Consider the following 17,049-nt stretch of genomic DNA (forward strand, 5'->3'; position numbering starts at 1 on the left):
CCAATGTTCCTATTACCACAGGGACCACTTGTGCCTTCACCTTTCACATCTTTTCTAGCTCTTCTTTCAGCCCTTGGTATTTCTCGAGCTTCTCGTGTTCCTTCTTCCTGATGTTGCTATCACTTGGGATTGCTACATCTATCACTGAATATATTCTTATCAGTCCTGACCCAAAGGCAGATGCCACCAGTTTTGGTGCCTTTGCCCTCCCACTTTCTGATTTAGTGAAAAACCTCGGAATAATACTGGACTGTAATTTTAACTTTGAGAAGCAGATTAGGGCCGTAGTTAAGACTTGTTTCTTTCATTTAAGAGTTCTAACAAAGGTGAAACCTTTTTTATCACATGCAGACTTGGAGATAGCCATCCATGCTTTTATTACCTCACGTGTGCACACCGCGTTTTACACGGGGTGGCTCAGTGTTTGCTCCGGAAATTGCAATTAGTTCAAAATTCAGCAGCCTGGCTTCTAGTTAATGCACCCAGGTTTGCCCACATTACCCCAATTCTCCGCTCCCTTCATTGGCTTCCCATTGAGTATAAAGTTAAGTTTAAGACTCTGGTATTCATTTTTAAGGTCATCCACGGCCTGGCTTCGCCTTATTTGTCTGACATGCTATCAATGTACATGCCACAAAGAGCCTTGCGCTCTTCAGAACAGTTGTCTTTGGTTGTCCCGCAATCGCGGTGTAAGAAATGGGGTGACCTTTGCTTCATATGGCCACAGACTTTGGAATTCCCTTCCCTTAGAGGTGTGATCGAAGTTGGAACTAGTGGTTTTTAAGTCAGCCTAAAAAACATTTTTCTTTAGGCAGGCTTTTGAGGCATAAATTGGCTTTTTTTCTTTTACGGGTATGTTAACATGTATTGTTTTATGTTATTTTTTAAAATTTGCTCTGGATTTCCTCTGGTTCTTTTTTATTTGTTTTTTATATATGCAAACTTATTTTGATTTAGTGATTTTACTTGTTTGTAGTTTTGTTCTATTGTACAGCACTCTGGGCTCCAACGAGTTGTTGAGTGCTATAGAAATAAAGTTATTATTATTATTATTAAGTATAAAGTTTAAAAAAAGTTCTGAATAGAAGCATGAATGTCCTTGAAGAGCTGAACATTTTGATAGCTGAAATTATGCTGAAGTAGAATTTTGCCATTCATTTAAATGGAGCAAGATTTTCAAAATAAAGCTAAATATTTCAAAAGTATGAAGTTTACAAAAGTTCTGAGTAGAAGCATGAATGTCCTTGAAGAGCTGAATGACCTGCCTCTCTTCTGCCTTTCTTTCTCCTGCTCGCTCTTTTTTGTGGGATCGGCGCCTCAGCTGTGTCGCATTCTGTTTTTGTACGGTCCAGCCTAATTATGCTACATACATTGACTCTGTTACCTTGTTTGTGTTTTTTTCCATTAAACCACCTTTTTTCACTAGCACCTGGGTTTTGCACATTGAGTCCTACCTCAGTTCTCCCTCACCCTCCTGGTGAGGGGGACACAACCATAACATGTACGGAAGAATAATAATAAAGAAAGAAAGAAAGACCAGGAAAACATAGTATGGATGCTGAATCAGCATCTATACAATTAACAGATTGGTAAATGATTACAAAGAGAGGGAAGAGAAAAAGAAAAAGGGGGGGTTGGTTATATTCTCAGTTAATCTGGTTTGATTAATAGGTGTGACACTCAAAACAGTAGCGTGGACAATGAGGACTAATAACAGTAACATGAATGAAATAAAACCAGTTTGTTATATTTCTTGGAGCCCCAGGTATCTGGTCTAAGTTAAAAAAGGTTAGAAATGAATTGCAAGTCTCAGTAAAAGTTGGTATATTATTCTTATGGGTGGATGATATTTTCTTTAGTGTGATGTATTCTATGAGAATGTTGGTCCGTTGGTTGATGTGTAATGAATTTTTAGAAAGTTTAGAAAGATTGTTTTCTTGGCGATAGGAGAGGAGGTAGAAGGAGTTGTAGACAGAGAGAGAAAAGGAAAGGCAGGAGCATAGGTCTGAGAATAGGGACTCTTAACATTGGTACAATGACAGGAAAAGGTGGAGAGCTGGTGGACATGATGGAGAGAAGGAAGGTAGATACACTGTGTGTGCAGGAGAACAGGTGGAAGGGTAGCAAAGTGCGTAGCATTGGAGGGGGATACAAACTGTTTTATTATGGTGTGGATAGGAAGAGAAATGGGGTAGGAGTGATCCTGAAGAAGGAGCTCGTGAGGAATGTTTTAGAGGTGAAAAGAGTGTCAGACAGGGTGATCAGTTTGAAGTTGGAAATTGAAGGGGTAATGTTGAATGTAGTCAGTGGTTATGCTCCACAAGTAGGGTGTGAGTTAGAAGAGTAACAGATTGGTAAATGATTACAAAGAGAGGGAAGAGAAAAAGAAAAAGGGGGGGTTGGTTATATTCTCAGTTAATCTGGTTTGATTAATAGGTGTGACACTCAAAACAGTAGCGTGGACAATGAGGACTAATAACAGTAACATGAATGAAATAAAACCAGTTTGTTATATTTCTTGGAGCCCCAGGTATCTGGTCTAAGTTAAAAAAGGTTAGAAATGAATTGCAAGTCTCAGTAAAAGTTGGTATATTATTCTTATGGGTGGATGATATTTTCTTTAGTGTGATGTATTCTATGAGAATGTTGGTCCGTTGGTTGATGTGTAATGAATTTTTAGAAAGTTTAGAAAGATTGTTTTCTTGGCGATAGGAGAGGAGGTAGAAGGAGTTGTAGACAGAGAGAGAAAAGGAAAGGCAGGAGCATAGGTCTGAGAATAGGGACTCTTAACATTGGTACAATGACAGGAAAAGGTGGAGAGCTGGTGGACATGATGGAGAGAAGGAAGGTAGATACACTGTGTGTGCAGGAGAACAGGTGGAAGGGTAGCAAAGTGCGTAGCATTGGAGGGGGATACAAACTGTTTTATTATGGTGTGGATAGGAAGAGAAATGGGGTAGGAGTGATCCTGAAGAAGGAGCTCGTGAGGAATGTTTTAGAGGTGAAAAGAGTGTCAGACAAGGTGATCAGTTTGAAGTTGGAAATTGAAGGGGTAATGTTGAATGTAGTCAGTGGTTATGCTCCACAAGTAGGGTGTGAGTTAGAAGAGAAGGAGAGATTCTGGAGTGAGTTAGATGAGGTGATGGAGAGTATTCCCAGGTGTACAAGACAGTAGTGAGACCAGCTATGCTGTATGGGTTAGAGACTGTAGCAGTGAGGAAAAGACAAGAGGCAGAGATGGAGGTAGCAGAGATGAGGATGTTGAGGTTCACTTTAGGAGTGACCAGGATGGACAGGATTAGGAACGAGCACATCAGAGGGACAGCTCAGGTCGGCTGTTTTGGGGACAAGGTCAGAGAGGCCAGATTGAAATGGTTTGGACATGTGCAGAGGAGTGATAGTGGTTATATTGGTAGAAGGATGTTGGAGATGGAGCTGCCAGGCAAGAGGTCAAAAGGAAGGCCAAATAGGAGATATATGGATGTGCTAAAAGAGGACATGAAGTTAATTGGGGTGAGAGTAGAGGGTGCCGAGGGTAGAGTTAGGTGGAAACAGATGATTTGCTGTGGCGACCCCTAATGGAAACAGCCGAAAGAAGAAGAAGAAGTTGACTTCTGTGATATTACCGAGCAGGCAGAATTATGGGGATTGGGGGATTCTACAGCTCAAGATGGTGGAGTGGTTTCTTTGTCACCGCTACCCACAGGGAGTAAACAGGTTGACAGATCCAAGTTAGGATTATTACTGGAGTAACTGTTTCTGTTCTAGTGGCTAGTGCTTTGGTGATAATTTTTAGGTCTGTGTTAATAACTGACAGAGGACGGTAACTGGAAGGGTGGGTTGGGTCTTTATTGGGTTTGTAGAAAGAAATTCTTGGTAAAATGATATAGTGCTATGTTATGTATTTGCAAAACTGTTCAAATAATTGTTTAATCTGTTTGACCTTTGGAAAGACTTTTGTGTTTATAAAATTCAGCAGGGAATCTGTCAGGTCCAGGTGATTTATTATTTGGTATGGATTTCAGTGCTTTATGGAGTTCTTCCAAAGTGATGGAGGCATCTAAGGTGTGTTCTGTGCATAGCGTTGGTAATTTCATATTGTTTAGGAAAATATCTGTTTCAGATGGATTTGGTTCATGACTTCTCCCTCAGCCAGAGCATCATTCCCACCTGCTTTAAGATCACAAACATTGTCCACCTTCCCCAGAAGAGACCAGTCACCTGCCTGAATGACTACAAGCCAGTCGTACTCACTCCAATCATTATGTCCACAAGCTGTCCACACTGGGTCTGCACCCTACCCTCTGTGACTGGCTCCTGGACTTTCTGACTAGCAGGCCCCAGACTGTTAGGACTTCAGCCAGCATTATCACGAACACAGGGAACTCAGTCCCATCCTCTACACCCTGTTCACCCATGACTATATCACCTCCCGCAAGGACAACATTATGGACTGTATTTTGGTAAATGGACTGTATTTTATATAGCGCTTTCTAACAGTGTGTTGCACTGGCCAAAGTGCTTTACAGAAGATCATACACACACATCACACACAACATTCACACACCGATGACGGCAGGCTGCCACGCACCAGTGCTAGTCAAGCCACCAGGAGCAATTTGGGGTTCAGTGTCTTGCTCAGGGACACTTAGGCATGCGGGGAGACGGGGAGTCGAACCACCAACTTGCTGGTGAGGAGATGACTGCCCTACCTCATGAGCCACAGCCACACCCCCATTATCCTAAGATTTGAGAACGACACCGCAGTGATAGGTTGCATCACTGGCGGAGGGAGGTGGCCGGTCTGGTGTCATGGTGCAAGGACAATAATCTCAGCCTCAACACAGACAAGACAAAGGAGATGATAGTGGACATGAGGAAGGAGAGGAGATCTCATCGGCTGCTGTTCATCCGGGGGCTCAAAGTGGAGAGGGAGAGCAGCTTCAAATACCTGGGCGTCCACATCAGTGAGGACCTGACTTGGACACTTAACACCACACAGCTGGTCAAGAAGGCCCAACGGCGGCTGCACTTCCTGAGGAGGTTTAGCATGTCGCTTGGGATCCTCAGCAACTTCTACAGCTGCATCGTCAAGGGAGCATCTTGACCAGCTGCATCACTGTCTGGTAACATGGACTCTATCCTTGGGCTGGAGGTACAGAAGTGTGAAATGCAGGACCTCTAGACTGAAAAACTCTTTCTTTCCCTCTGCCATCAGACTCCTAAACAGCTGACTCAGGACCTACCTCATGTAATTCCACCTGTACTGTTTACACACTCAGTTGGCACAAGCATAATTGCACACTGACTGCTCACTATTTGCACACACAGCTCCCATGTAGCATACATTCTTTCTTCACTACATTGTGTTCTTGTATTTTTCATTATGCTTCTTTCATTGGCTGTTTTAAAGTGCCTTGGATTTTGTGTTACCTACGTATCTACTTTATATTTCATTTATATTGTGTGGCATTCGTGCAAACGGCAAAGTAAGAATTTCATTGTACAGGGTTTCCTCACTGTGCATATGACAATAAACACTTGACTTGACTAGTAACATAAATTCACAGGATAACGGGGGGAGAGCAGTCTCAGTCTTTTCAGATCTCCAAACCATACAGATATATGGCAGGAAATAAGCAGAAGTGAGCAGTTACAGTATATCTGCCTCAGAGTTCAGAGATAAATTGGTAAGAGATAAGTGTTGATATAATTTAATAAAGTAGAATTAGAGAGCTGCTCTTGTTCATTTATGTAATGCACCTTATAATAAAAACAGGTTTAAACCCAGCTCATAGCTGTGTTTTTACAGTATGCTACCTTAAACATTACTATTATTTTCATTTCTTTTCCACCCGAGAAAGGACAAATATAATAAAGATTATATAAAAAACAGACTTGCAGACATGGAAAAGTATACCACAGTGTTTCATCAGAGATATTAATGTTCAGCAGTGCTTGTTCTGTGCATGTGTGTGAAACAAGATCATTTCACTAGCTTTATAAAGAGCACAGGCAAATTCTGTCACGTGACTGCTCCCTCTCTTTTTGTTTCTTTTTCTTAGAATCAGATAATCATTTTTCAAGTACAGACTTTCCCAGTTCTCTGTATATCTATTTGTATGTGTGTAAGAGAGGGGTGGGGGTGTAATTTATAATCTCCTGCTTGTGTGGAGAGAGAAGGAAATGTCCTACTGAGGGATGGGTTTCTTCTGTCACACATGCTCATGAGGTCACAGCTGACGATCATTTAAAGCTTCTAAGAAACAGAATCACATGCATGCTAACAAACACATGCATATGCACAAAAGTTAATCCACATTTCTAGTCATTCAAAAACCCAGAAGTCCCCTTGCTGTCCATGAAACATCTGGAGCACAGAATCCCTGAGTCTCAGGTTCCCCTGGCAACACTAAATCAACAGCCAGACCGTTGCCTGCTCTAAGTGTCGGTGTGTGTGTGAGAGACAGAAAATGAAAAAAGGCAGAGCAAGAAAGAGATAGCATATGTATGTGTGCAATGTAATGTGTAGTTTAGTTGCATGTGTTTGTGTGTTCATCCTTACAAAATACTCCAGGACAAAATCATCACTGCACTTTATGGGCCAACTTTCACTATTACTACTAAAGCCCATGTTTACCCTACATCCTGCAAGATACAGCTCATCGAACAGGAAATCTTCTGAGGAGTGAGTAATATCTTCTTACAAGACCTTTTCATTTAGTTTTGGAGTTTAAATATTAAAGCCAAGGGCCAAATTACAAGTACCTTTGTTCAGTCAAATAATTTCCAAAGACTCTTTTAAGGACAAAGTTTCCATAAGACTCCTGTGAGTAGTGACAGGCCATATGAGCTATGTCTGACCTTAGGAGCAGAGTCTGACCCCTACCATCACCTCTTAAACTCCCAGTGAGGGAACTGCTATACAGTTATACCTGTATGTCTTCATCCTTTTCATCCTTCCCAAAAGGAGTCAAATTGACACAAACCACACCAGAGAGCCATCTGAGACCCAGGATCATGGTGATGCATTGCTAGAAATCAAACCATTAGCCACACATCAAACTGCTCTGAAATCTCATCAATATAATCTAGACTCTGTGTTTCATCTGACCTCATCTAAAGGCTCTAAATTTCCCTGAGAAACCAAGTGGCTCTAGGCTAAGAATAAAGAAAGGGTCTATTATTGTTAGAGCCCATGTGAGCATTCGACTGTGAGTGTATTTGATGTACTGTATGTCATTGGCGTTTACTTTTAACTCCCTGGAAGTATAAACCTTAGTTTATAAGCAGTATTCAGATCCAAAAGCCAATATCTTCCATCTTGCATCTTAATGGATATAGGCTAAGTAGTGTGTTTGTGTGGGGAAGAGATGCTGGGAGGACTTTCAGATCCCAGATTTAGTTATGGCAGGATTACAGCAGTTATAGCATGTCTTCCTCTCCAAACCAGGGGCCAACTTGGCACATTATTCTCACAAAGCTTTTCTTGGCGGATATATGCAACTTAACAGCCACTCCTCGTTCTAAGCCACACTTATTCCTGTTTCCTTCTTATCTAAAAGCACACACACATACAAATACATTCCAGTAACACAAGAGCAGCCATGGATGAGTGGTGTTTTGCGAATCTGGCACATAATGTATCAAATATCAATATCAAATATAAAAATATGTATCTGTTTATTGTTCCTACTTTGAAGGTGTTTTGTAAATAGTAAGTTTCAAGTTTTAAATCATGAAGGAAAAGCTTAGTATGTTTTCTTTTAATTTCTGATTTACATGTATTTCTATCCATCCATCCATTATCTATACCATTTATTCTTGAATAGGGTTGCAGGGGGGTTGGAGCCAATCCCAGCTGACACTGGTCGAGAGGCAGGGTCCACCCCGTACAGGTCACCAGTCTATCACAGGGCTGACAGGTAGGCAAGCAACCACACACACTCACACTCACTTCTACGATCAATTTAGACTCGCAAGTCAGCCTAATCTGCGTGTCTTTGGACTGTGGGAGGAAGCTGGAGTACCCGGAGAGAACTCAACTCAACTCAACTCAACTTTATTTATATAGTGCTTTACCACAGCACAGCTGACCAAAGCACTTAACATATCATGCAAATATAAAAACAACACATAAAAGCTATAAACAATAATATAGACACTAACACTACAGACAGAGTCTCATTCCTGGCCAAACGCCAATGAATACAAATGGGTCTTCAAATAAGACTTAAAAGTAGACAGTGAGGGGCCCTGCCTAATATAAAGCGGCAAGGCATTCCACAGTTTTGGACCAACCACAGCAAAGGCTCTATCCCCCCTAGTTTTCCGTCTGGCCCTCGGTGCCTCCAGAAGAAGCTGATCAGCTGATGTATGGACGTAAAAGTTCCACCAGATAAGATGGTGCCAGCCCATTTAAGGATTTATAAACAAATAAAATAATCTTAAAACGAACCCTGAAATGCACCGGAAGCCAGTGGAGAGATGCCAGAACTGGCGTTATGTGGTCCTTCTTACGCCCCCCAACCAATAACCGAGCGGCAGCATTCTGGACCCTATGGAGGCGGGGCAAGCCCCGATTGACCAACTCCAGCGTACAGTGCATTACAGTAATCCAAGCGTGATGTAACAAACGCCAGGATCACTGGAATGGAACCCACACAGGCACAAGGAGAACATGCAAACTCCGCAGAGAATGTTCTTATTTCCAGATATTCGTTATGCTTAATTTTACAATCCAATTTTAAACCTAATATAAGCTGTTTTATAACAAAATTACTTTTTGGCTTATTACTTGGCTTTGTTCAATAACTTCCTCATCTCCTGACCAAGAATTAGTCTGTGACATAACTGCTCATAAAATGGCAAAATGTTTTTACATGTCAGTTTTTATATGGATAAACAAACATAATATGTATATTAATCAGAGGTGATGGTAGAAGATATGGATTTTTTTTGGATAGACCTGGTTTCTACTTGTCTCCAGGCTTTGTGCTGAGGTAAGTTAGCCATCTGCTCCCTGTGGCTTCATATTTTCCATACAAATTGAATTGTATCAATCTTCTTACCTGCTACCAAGAAAGAGGGTAAGCATATTTCTCATAATGTCAAAGAATTTCTTCAAAACACTTTTATAAATACGCCTGTGCTGTTATTGTATGTGGGGAGTAAAATGAGCTACCTTGAAATTGATAGAAACTTGTCAGAAGCATGAAATCTTTTAGAAACTATTATCTAAGTAGTATTTTTTGTTTTGTTGCAATCTAGCCACAGGGGTTGCAAGCCAGTGACTTCTGTGCCGGTCCCAAACCTGGATAAATACAGAGGGTTGTGTCAGGAAGGGCACCCGGCGTAAAACATGCCAAATTTAATCATGCAAATCATTAGTGTGAATTCCATACCGGATCAGTTGAGGCCCGGGTTAACAACGACCGCCACCAGTGCTGTTGACCTACAGGGTGCTGGTGGAAATTGGACTACTGTTGGTCAAAGAAGGAGAGGAGGTAGAAGGAGTCGTAGACAGAGAGAGAAGAGGAAAGGCAGGAGCATAGGTCTGAGAATAGGGACTCAACGTTGGCACAATGACATGGTAGAGAGAGCTGGCGGACATGATGGAGAGAAGAAAGGTAGATATACTGTGTGTGCAGGAGACCAGGTGGAAGGGTAGCAAAGCGTGTAGCATTGGAGGGGGATACAAACTGTTTTATTATGGTGTGGACAGGAAGAGAAATGGGGTAGGAGTGATCCTGAAGGAGGAGCTCCTGAGGAATGTTTTAGAGGTGAAAAGAGTGTCAGACAGGGTGATCGGTTTGAAGTTGGAAATTGAAGGGGTAATGTTGAATGTAGTCAGTGGTTATGCTCCACAAGTAGGGTGTGAGTTAGAAGAGAAGGAGAGATTCTGGAGTGAGTTAGATGAGTCAGTCATTCTTATTTGCTGCAAATGTAAAGGGAAACAGACAGGTCGACAAAGGCTGGTGCTACCTGGACCAGCTTTTCATATACAGTGCAGTTGTTATACCGTTATGTGAGTGTTTATTACTCTAAGTTGAGTGGGACTTTAACATACTTTTTCTCCTCAATCCTGATAGCTATAATAACATTTTACCCCATAGGTCAACTGTCTGTTGTGGTGGCTCTGCAGTAATGAATCAACCACTGAAGCCCCACTCAGAAATTCCAGGGTACAATAAAATGTTATATAGAGAAAATACTCAGTAGGTGTGAGTATCTTATGAAGACCTCTGTGCCAAACAACTAGTGAGGTAGTTAAACTTTGTGCACAATGTGGTGCATACTGTGCAAAAAGAGAAGGGTTTTATGTGAGGAACAAGAACACATGGGAGTTTTTAAAACAATTAGCCCCACTGAATGAGGGTCATTAAGTAGTTAGAGGGTTCAGAGGAAAGGAAAAGGAAGAGAAAGGTAAACTGAAGCAGAATGGACAGAGCAGAAGGAAGAAGATGTGGGAATGTGAAGAGAAAGACATGGACAATGAGTAAAGAAGGGAGGAAAAGAAAGAGAATGAAATGAAGTGGAAGAGGATGCAGGGGGGTTGCGAGCGGAGGTGATAGAAGCTCCTCCTAAGTGAGCTGTATTAAAGTTGCTTTAACCCCTCAAGCACTGTGAGAAACTCCACAGGGCAGGGATGTATGGGATGCATCAAACTGAGAAAAAACACCCCACCCTGACATATCAATTAGCCAAGAACCAAAGACCACACAACCAGCGCATTGAGAAAATTGTGTTCAGAAAAAAGCTAAACGGAAAAATATGAACAAATGTTTATCAGTAAGAAAACATGAAACCAGGATCAGTTGTTGGTAGAGATGTGGTCCCATCATTCCCATGAAAACTGAAAGGAAACTGATCAGTCAAGCCATCCACTCATGTACGATATAGTTGTATAGATTCAGCAATGCGATGTACACATATTGAATATCATTTCAAAAATTAAAATAACATTTAATACCAGCTAATTAGAACTCCAAAGTATTTAATAAAGAATTTGCTAAACCAACCCAATAACTATAGGAAGAGTCTTAATTCATATACAAACTCAGACATACTGTGATGTCTGCAGCCAAGTCTGTGGTCTGCTTGCCGTACAGTTCCACAGCCTCATGTTTAACTAAACTTCTGGTGCACAAAACAGAGGGCTTGATTTTTTATGCATCATCTTTAATCTACTTCAGTGAGAGGTTTTTCTAGTCTTTCTAGCCTAAAATTTTCTTTCCCATGCATGTAGTCTATAATTTGCACGTACCCTTTCACACATGTTGACAGCAGTATTTAGACCCAATGCAATTTTGAGAATGTGCTTCCAAATTTCAAACTGACCTATTCATTCCTTACTAAAATTCATGCTTCACATATTTATTTGGCATACCTACATAATGCACCACTGTTGCTGGCAAGTTGTGAGTAAATATGGCATTATAGATGACCATGGTGCATTCCAGCAAGCAAAAGTTGATGATGTTATCTTGCTGGAGCGAAGGCAATATAATATTCACTAAATAAACATCAAGTCATACATTTATTTTAGAGAATTTCTTTCTCAGTTTCTCACTTCCTCTGATGCATGGAGCTTATTCTCAGTGGAGTTACTGAAGTTTTTTACCCTCAGTGTGCACAACATCACAGGTATTCAGTGCTGGCAAAGTGTGATACATGTCTGCTTAAGGCCTTGCATTATTTCCACATCTTTGCATCTACAATTGTAATAATAAGAGAGCTGGATTTGGTTTAGACACTCAACCTTGCTGTCAGTTCATTACACTAAAAAATGCCCTGCAATCCAAAAAGCATTTTCTCCTTTGACCATCGTTATAAAAGAGACACTCCTAAAACTGTTGACAGAGGGAAACGCTAATGCACATGCATGTGAACAAACTTGAACAATGATCTGCAGCTTCAGAGCCAAGAGCAAACAATGTTTTAGCAGACGTAACTGATCAGGCTTGGTATTTGCAGACGTATTCACTGTGCTGACAAACTAATTAGCAACATAACCTGCAAACTGACATTATCAGTGGTCTCCTTCCATGGTAAATGTTTCCTTCAGTTAGTTAAATGCCTCACAAATCAAGGTAAAAAAAAAAAAAAACACTTAACCCTGAAATACTCTCCTTCCATGGTAAATGTTTTCTTCAGTTAGTTAAATGCCTCACAGATCAAGGTAAAAAAAAAAACACTTAACCCTGAAATAATAAACATAACATAACTATCTATGTAGGAATGGAAGAGCAAAATCTCTCCTGGCAGACACCATGTCAGTGAGAGAACTATGTCATAAAATCATAAAATGATTTAATGATCTCTTTGAGTGTTTTATAAAAAGTACTAAAGAAAAGCCAGTGTCTAAGTTACAAGTCTGTACTCTTGGATGCAACTTTCTAAAGCTTATGGTCCAACTCATACTCAGTGCATTAGACACAGTATAAACACCTGGGAGCTGCTAAGCTAACAGAACTTTGTGTCAGCCAAGTTGTACAAAGTTTAAGACTCTGTGTTGCAGTTTTTCCTAGTGAAGCAGATTATATCTGACACTGCAGTAAACGTAGGTAGGCTTAAGGGTAGAGTTTAGGGGTAAGGGCAAGGTTAGGTGTGAAGTAGGTGTAGGAACAGACAGTGTTGCAGAACTTTAAAGAAAGTAGCAACCAGCTGAGAGGGGCAGTCAGCTGCTGGACATAGTTTGCCATAAGGGAGCCATTAGCTAGCTAGCAACAGCACTAAGCAGTACTGTAATGTATTTGGCAGTGTCAGAGCAGTGATGATGTTGAGTAATGACGAACTGAGAGAAAGACTGTTTCTGCTGTGCTGCTGCTCTGCCCACATGTGCTGTTCTCTTCTGCGTGTATGAGAATTGCTGAGAGACTATAAAAGTATTTGTGAGTTTTATGGTGCATGATGTTGGGATTATGGTTGGGTAAAATAAAGGAAAAGTCACTTTAAATATTTTCAGCTGTTGAAAAGACAATGCTATAGCAGGAATTTATAGCAGGACCCACTAAGGGTGTGTCATGGAGGACAAAAAACCCTATGAATCTTGGTTCTTAATTAGTAAAACATACACATGGATTACTTAATTCCTGCTCTCCAAATTGCAGATGTTAGAACACAGATTACCTCATTTGTTTTTTCATGAAGGTATAGTTTAATTTTGCACGTAGGCTAAGACATTCTCTAAACCAGCTTGGCACTATAGTTTTCAGAAAACATTAACAGAAGTAAACAGCGACTCTTTTCACCTGCAGAATAATACACATTTGGTGTTCTACCGAATATTTTGGACAGCTGGAAACTGTATGTGGGATTGACTCAAAATGAGCTACAGTTTCATGGCACAGTAATATTGTTGTGTTTTAAACAGTGCAACATTGTGGCTCAGGCATGTGTTTTCAAGTGTTTTTGGACAACAATGGCATAAAGTAGTAAAGGATTTTGGAGCTTTTAGACTCATTTTTTAATACCGTTGAAAGATAATTTCACTTAATATAAATAACAATTCTAGTGCAGTGAACACTTGGTAACGTCAATGGAAATAACAATCTGAACCTTTTTTTCAAAAGACAAGCCGGTCTGCTGGTTGTGTAAACTTTCCATTATAGGTGCCAGCAAAATAAAGAGGCAGAGGACATCTGACAGTGATTGAAGAAATGTGTTACAACAAACAGACAGAAAGACAATAATCACTTCAGTAATGAATAATTCACGTCACTATCGGTGACTTAATGCAGACTTGGACAATGATTTAGAGATGTTCACGTATAACTTTCTGCCTTGAACTTAAATTCCTGAAACTATGCATGAGTGTGTATAATGTATTTTCATCTGTCCTGACAACTGTTCACCCTCTGAAAAAGGACCCCTGTTCACCTTCTCTTGAACTGTCTGATTTGACATTAAAACTAACGGCATCAGCTCAATGGCCCAATAACTGCAACAGGTCACCTCTAGTCAGCCAAATCACTGCGATCACCGTGTCCCAAATTACGTGCATTTGCAGGTGTTGGCCAGCATTTTTGTTGTGATAGTTTATGAAGTCTCCTGTTTTGGTTGCACATATCTATTGTAATGCATAAACACACCCAGTTTCCTCCTAAGGGCTCTAGATCCAAACCCATGTTTGGACTGGTTGTCAGGGAGTTCTAGTACAGTTCAGATGGCCTGACTCACCACACCTAGTCACAACTCACTTATGCACTATTGGTAGCCTATTGTTTCATTTTAAAATGTTTAACACTGAAAGGTGTGTATAGCAGTTGATTTACTGAGAGATCTTTTTTTCCCAAGAAAAGTAAAGAATGGCCATCCTAGTCTTTAGATTTTATAAGCTAATAAATATTCAAGCTTTACTTAGTTCCCACCAGTCTCCTTACAGCATTTCAGAGAAAATCCTCTGATGCCCAGAAACTAATGTGTTATTGTGTTAGGGTGAGGAATAAAGGGTGGATACCCAAACCAAGCCCGATGGGACCCTTTGATACCCAAAGGTTTGGGTCAGGCTCAGACACATACTGTAGGTCAAACTTTAGTCTAATTGCAATTGTAAATATTTCACTTATAAATAAATACATGCTTATTTAGTTTAATTTAAAGTGCTAGGCCTATTAAAAGGACAATTGATATAACATTGTGCTGGACTTTGGAAAGAATACCTATCAGGTTTAGACTCATAATGACTTTATTCCAGTCCAAATGGTTAGTTGAAAAGTGCACATGAAAAAAGTGTTTGTTTTTTTAATTGCTATCCTATTTGTACACTAATGCAGAGAATGTAAGAGAGCAAAATGTATAGCCGTTGCTGTAGCTGTAGAGCTACTATAGACATTTTCAACACAAGTGTACAAATGATCTGGATTTTCCTGTCAAACGCTTTGTTTATTTACTTGAACTCTGCTGTTCTTGCACATAATTTGCCCCTATAACTTGATCAGTTGTTGGTTGTTTTCTTGTCGTTTCACCAGGATATATTCAAGATTGCTCTCCATCACTATTTTTTGTGTTATTATTGTTGTTTACTAGGGTTGTTGTTTGGTACCATCTGTATTTCCTGTCATTGTCTTTCATGAGTTGGGGGGCTTAGTTCTGAGCCATTGTATGATCTTGTTTATTGCCTGTCATATGTTCTTTAGTTGCTCCCTAGTGACTAGCTCTTTGTCCTCTCTCTGTCAGTATTTTGTGTTGCCTGTAGTGTTGTTTATTTCTCAGAGTCCCTTTACCTGCATTGTAGTGTGTTCCCTGTTTTTAATAAAGATTTGGAGTCAATCGGAGTCAGGCGTGTGACTCCACCCTGACGGTAGGCCAGTTGCCCTACAGTAAATCCTGCCTCAGTATGCTGGTCCTAGCTGCACATGTAGGAAATGCCTCACACCTCACAGAGCTACCCCGATATTAACAGAGCAATCCATGATTAACTATATGCTAGCTCTAACATTCTGAAAAAGGTTGTGTACAGACCTCTGTCTCCTAGGTGGGAAAAGACCATACCAGGTGCTGCTGAGCACAAAAACTGCCCTAATGGTGAAAAGGAAAGCAGAAAGGATCCATGCCACAAGGTCCAAAGGAAACAAGAACATGGGCACTGACAGAATGACTGAAGAGACTTCTCTGTGCAACCCAGTTTCTCCAAGTGGTGTTGTGTAAGACATTCACCAGAGTGCACAGGGGCTCATATTCTCACCATACATACTCATCCTGATTTTTCACACTTGAACTGCAGAGCTGGAACATTAATGCCATCATGTACATCAGGGGACTTCACAAAGTAGAGAAAACATTGCTGAACATCAGAACATGCTAAGATATGTCAGTTAGGTAGCATTACAATTCAGCTAAATTGCATGTCAATCATGCTGACAACGCCAAATTGATTAAATTATACATTTGGAGGAGCCAGATGCAGATTTAGGACAGGGAAATAATGGTAAGGAAAACAGGGCTTTAATAATAACTTTCACGCTGTTTTTCCACAGCCATCAGAATAGTCACTTTGTAGCCTGATTTTTGAGGAGCTGCCAAGATGGGTGGAACAGCTGTTCAGAATATTCAGAACAGCACAAAAACTAAATGCTTCACATGGGGCTGATTGTTCAATTAAGAAAGCCATGTCAGCAACAGCTTACAAAAACTTGTTGTTTTAATAATTTCCAGATAGAAGTTCTTTTCTATTTTATTTTATATTATTTCCTGCATTTTGTTTCCCAAAGGTCACAGAAAGTGTAACTACACTGACTATAAAGGGTTGTGGCTCACATAAAGATGCTGTATATTCTGGCTATCTGAACAATATACTGGTCATTTTGGATCCAGGTCAGGAATTTTGATCTCATCACACTTTATTTGTTCAAAAATTAACTATGGTATTACTTTTTCTGTTTGAGTAAGGCTGTGAATCTGATTTTCAGTGGTAAAATAATACATTTTTCTCTTTTTGATCCCCATGAAGGTGCCCCTGGGTGAGACAAAGGTAAGAAGAAAAATACTTCCCAGACATACCTTGTCCAGTCTTGTGACATGATACCAAATGACACCAAATTGATCAATACAAAAAGGACCACTCACTGGCCAGACTACATTGTCTCAGATTAAAGTATTTAATCTGGGCCCAGGAAACAGACTCTGTTCGTGGGAAACATCATCAACTTACTCTGTCAGTTTATTATACCAAACTGTAATGTACACATGGCCAGTTATATCTTCTCTGAATAACAAATTCCAGTAAGCACAATTTGCTAGACAGTCTAGTGTAAAAGGTTATGACTGCCTGCATGAGTTATTATAAATGCCAGTGATTCTTAAATTTCACATACACATTTCATTAAGTTCTACCTCACTTGTCCCAACAAATTGCATTTTTATTGTTGTTATTGCAGACAAAATTTCCAGCTTACAATTTCACATTGTTTGGTCAGATATGCAAGTCACTGTCAGAACAGTTAAAAGCACAACAAATACATTTTTTCTCATAAAACAAAACTGAAAATAAAGCATTTTTGGTAGCTAAGCAAATAAAAAGGAATAAAATTGTCTTTATATATATAT

The sequence above is a fragment of the Monopterus albus genome, unplaced genomic scaffold, assembly GCF_001952655.1.
Source record: "Monopterus albus unplaced genomic scaffold, M_albus_1.0 scaffold33.1, whole genome shotgun sequence".
Taxonomy (NCBI): domain Eukaryota; kingdom Metazoa; phylum Chordata; class Actinopteri; order Synbranchiformes; family Synbranchidae; genus Monopterus; species Monopterus albus.